Raw genomic sequence first — 5,165 nt, 5'->3', positions numbered from 1 at the left:
GCAGCAGGCGGAGACACGGAGCACGTGCGCCTCTGCTCTCAGCCAATCACAGCCTGGCATTTAATTGAAACTCTGCCCCCTCAGCCGCTCTGTTACTGACAAAAAAAACTGTCACTGAGGGCAGTAAATTATCCTGGAAGTACAAGATACTCTGCTGGTTAATGGGATGCATTAAATACAATAACTTGATTAAGATCTGCAGTATTAAATCCCTGGAAGATAAATAATGGATCCATGACGTTGGCAATGAACCAGTTCACTGTTTCCATGCATTTTAGTTGAAGCAGCATTCATATTTTCAATACCAATAATGGTAATAAGACTGTGCACAGAAGAGTCACCACACTAAACAAGAATATAAACACAGCATGCAAATGGTCTGTGCACAAAAGTGCTCAACTGGTAAGAAATTCTCAACCACTGAATTAATCCAGGACTGCACAGTGAAGTAGTGGTTAGCACTTTCACCTTGCAGCAAGAAGATCCCTGGTTCAAATCCTGGGGTGGGCCTGGGATCTTTCTGCATGGAGTTTGCATGTTCTCCCTGTGCATGCATGGGTTTTCTCCGGGCACTCTGGCCTCCTCCCACATTCCAAAAATATGCTGAGGTTAATTGATTACTCTAAATTGCCTGTAGGTGTGAATGTGAGTGTGATTGTTTGTCTGTATATGTAGCCCTGTGACAGACTGGCGACCTGTCCAGGGTGTCCCCTGCCTTCGCCCGAGTCAGCTGCGATAGGCTCCAGCACCCCCCGAAACCCTAGTGAGGATAAAGTGGTGTATAGAAAATGGATGGATGGATGGATGGATGGATGGATGAATTCATCCAAACTCTAATCAGGTGTGGCTTTACTTTTTTTTTTTTGGTCAGATAGTGTGACCATTACACAGACTTTCTTTATGAGCAGTGATTACAAAAGACCACCTTAAAAGGCTTTTTATTTATCTTTTTTTTTAATGACATGATGTCACAAGGCGACCTGTCCAGGGTGTCCCCTGCCTTCGCCCGAGTCAGCTGGGATAGGCTCCAGCACTCCCCGCGACCCTAGTGAGGATAAAGCGGTGTATAGAGAATGGATGGATGGATGGATGATGTCACAAGAGCATGAGAAAGATGACAACAAGCTGTTGGCCTGCTGGATGCTGCCATGTCAGTTCAAGGCACTTTTACCGTGAAATAAGTGAAAAAATCTGCCAGTAGAACAAGTGAAAAATGACTTGGTAAGATTTCTTGAAATAAGATATGATATTTAGAATATTGAGATCTTAAACTTAGCTTGGAAAGCTTATTTTCAGCTATATTTTAGGTGTCAAGCTTAGGTATCATAAAATAAGCCAGATATGCTAAAAAAATACAGTTTTCACTCAAAAATAGATTTTTGCTTTCATGTAACCTCCTAATTTGAGATATATTAAACTTATTTTGAGTTTCCTTGTGAAATACAACTCAAAACAAGATAATTTCAAGATTGTTTGACTTAACAAGATATTAAAGATGCATTGTCTTAAAGTAAGTCCCTCCATCTTGCTGAAATGTCACTTGTTAAGTGAATTTTTCTTAAATCAAGTGGGATAAGACATTTTGACTGAAAATAAGACAAATAGACTTTGTAAGATTTTGAGTTTTTGCAGTGTAGTACAATATAACATGCTGGATTTGCATTATTGTTCGGTGTAAATCTACTGCTCCCCTCAGCTCTGTAGGGCTTTTTAACGGGTTTCAGCTCATTACTTAGTGATTCACCCACGTCTTTTTTGGTGCTCTTTCCATGTTTTCATAGGTCACTGGGTAGCAGGCAGCTGTTGTCAGTAAAAAAAAAACCTGTTACATATATCTGTTAAAGGTAATGGAACATTTGTCAGCTCAAGAGCAAGAAATGTCCCCTCAGTAGATGGTGGGGACAAGAAACAGAGCTTTAAGAAAGAAGATTTATATTCACTCTGTGGACTCAAAAGCAGCTTCAAATGAATAATAATGAAAAGAAGCAGCTTCCTAAGTAGTTTGCCATATGAAAAAGTTAAACACATGTCAGTGTTGTGTTCAAATATTCTGCCTCCATTTGGACAAACTAAACAGTAATGCTGGCTCAAAGCATCTGAAAGAGCTGCAAGAAACCAGTGGACTAATTTGCCAAGTACGACTCCACTACTTCTTCCACCAGTGATTAATAGACCCGAATTCCTTACTAAAGTTTAGGTTTCATGTCCCATATTGAGTGTTAAATTATCACAGGTGAAATTTCTTTCCATATGTGATGAATTGATATTAGATTAGAATGAGCACATGTGAACATTCTGCCTTCAGATTAACTGCCTGTACAAACTTGTGCTTTGTGTGTTTTGTTTGTTTTTTAAATATGGAAAATAGCTACATATGAGTTCAATTCACCAAAATCCTGATTTTAAATGTGATAAACAAAGGGTTGGATTATAAATAGGCAAAGAGAACAACTACCTCAGGCCCTCAGAACCCAAAGCGCAAATTTAGTTTCAGATACTTATATGTATTTTATTCCCTGCTAGCTTCGATAAAAATTGCCAGAATAATGGGGCTATGATAATAAGTGTGTAAATAAGAGAGATAAATGATAGTTTTGATCACATGTGTGACATACATCAAGTTTGTTTTATTCAAAATCGTCCACACACTGAAACGTGGTCTCAAGGAGCGTAAAGAAACAAATTTGTCTTCTGTTAAGGAACTGCTTAGAATTGGGTCTGCATGTGTTATTTCTTCTTAATCACCCAGGCTAGTAGTTAGTTGTGCCAATTAAACTTCAATCTGTGATGTCTTTTCTTGATTGAGTCTGGTAGATGCATTGTTGGCCTATCCCTAAGAGGTTCTGGGAAAATTCCCATGATGGCTCCATGCATGAAATCCTCCTCTTAAATGCAGATTAAGGCCAACATTTTATTGTATCAAGCCAAACAGTTCATGTGTGGGTGTTTCTTGAACTGAGATCCAGCAGTGGGTCAGAGTTGATTTTTGTGCCGTCAGAGGGAGTGGATGTGAGGCGAGGAATTGTTTTTAATGGGTGTGAGTCTGACAGCAATGTCCAACAGTGTCAGAACCTTTCAATCTTTCACCTCACTTTTCTTGCATGAATGAGTACAATCTATTTGTGGTTTCCCCTCCAGAGCCAAATTTGGGAGACAAACACAAACTAAATATAACAACAGTTACATGACTGTAAACTTTAGAGGATATAGTTACATAAAGGCCTGGAGAGAATCTTCCTGGCTCCTATCTTTACATTTCCTTCCTAGAGCACACAGTGGGATGCATTCAACGATAGCAGCAGCAATATTCACAGATGAACTCTACAAACTTTGATTTGTCAGGGTAAAACTTACCCTTCTGTAGCCTAGTAACAAGCCAAAGTGATTTAAATGCAGCTTAAAGTGATCTCACACTTGTCGACTTGCACAAATACAGAGGAAAAAGACTGCTGTATGTTTTATCAACTGTTCTCATCAGATCTCCATGCTGGATCATCTCTCTTCTCATGCCTGTTTAGATCAAATGCAGTTTAAAACATAGTGATGGATCCGACCTGAAGCATACTGTGTGAAAGCTATAGCTCTTCCTCTCACATGCAGAGAAAATCCTCTTCTAAGATGATCTTTTCACATCAAAGATAAACGTCAAGTTATATGGAGCGATACCAGGCTGCTCTTATATTCACACTCATTAGTTTGATGAGAAGGAGGTGAAGCAGGGTGAACATGCTGTACTGTGGAAAGGAAAAAATTTCCTGATATGGCTTCTGCTTGATGAGGAACATGAAAAAGGAATGAAAATGTATGTGTCTCTTTTAGAGGTTGAAAGCTTTTTTTTTTTTTTTAAGTAAATGCAAATAGAGAAGGTTTTAAGAACATTTCAGTAAAGACAGACTAAGGATATGCTGGCAAATCTAAAGTGACAGTGCTGCAACAGCACATAAATCTTCTGGTAGCACAGATACAGATGAATGACAAATTAAGTAACAAAAACTGAATGTATGAGTGGAGAGACCTAACTAATGCAGATGCTGAAAATATGCCTGAAAATGCTTAGGGTGTGTGACAAAGCTGATGCTGACACAAAGATCATCACCATTTTCTAGACAGCAATCTATGAAAGAGTGCCTCATCTTGTACATTAATGAAACCATAAGTAAAGATCAGGCTAGTTGACATTTAACAGCGATCAGATGTGGTGAGATTCTACAATGGCATGGTCTTCTTCTATCAGACAAAGCCTCTTCTCATGACTGACCTTTGCTGAGTCTGAGCCACCCAGTGAGGAAAATTATCACAAGATGATGGTTAAATGGAACTTCAATGAGGCACCAGTCTGTTTGATCCTAATCCTCGATGCGTAGTGAGGCATAATCCTGTAAACTCAAACCTTGAGGACATACAGTACTCTTGAAGGAGAATGTGACTCAAGAAATTCACCATAGAATTCATTAATGTATGTGCATCAGTGAGGTTTCACTTCTTTCTCCTACACAGAAGCAAGATTATTCGACTCAGCCCTCTTGCACTCGTCTCCCATCTGGAAACACGAATGAGGATTCATACTTATAAGCAGCACCACAAATAGAGAAGTGAAAATGATTGAGGATTCAAGTGCACATGTCGCATTTTGACATTCATGGCTTTTGCAGCTGTTATCATTCACAAAGTTCAATAGGATTGGGCCTAGTGGGGTCTCTAGTGTATGTGGTACTAATTAAAACATACAATATATGTATACCAGTAACTAGTGCATTTATTGTATGCCAAAAAAAAACTGAATTAATTCTGCATTGTGCATTTGTATCTCTGTGCAACATTTTTCTTTCAGCTTACTGTAACTCATAATAAATCTTCACTTTAAGTGAGTGTTGAGTTTCTGTGGCTTGTGGTTTTAATATGTAACATATAAATATATATAATATAATATAAAATATAAACATATATAGCCTTAATGAACAACGAAACATCAGTGGACGGCTCCTATCCCTGCGCTGCAGGACCGAAAGATTTAGGAAATCTTTCTTGCCATCAGCAGTCAGGCTATTCAATTCAAAATTAAACAGATAAGAACTCTGACAACTGAATTTCCCTTCGGGGATGAATAAAGTGATTCTATTCTATTCTATTCTATTCTATAAAAAATGTTGGTAGCTTGACAGTTG

Source organism: Acanthochromis polyacanthus, chromosome 8, assembly GCF_021347895.1.
Source record: "Acanthochromis polyacanthus isolate Apoly-LR-REF ecotype Palm Island chromosome 8, KAUST_Apoly_ChrSc, whole genome shotgun sequence".
Lineage (NCBI taxonomy): Eukaryota > Metazoa > Chordata > Actinopteri > Pomacentridae > Acanthochromis > Acanthochromis polyacanthus.
The sequence above is the reverse complement of the archived record's forward strand: the minus strand, read 5'-3'. Positions refer to the sequence as shown.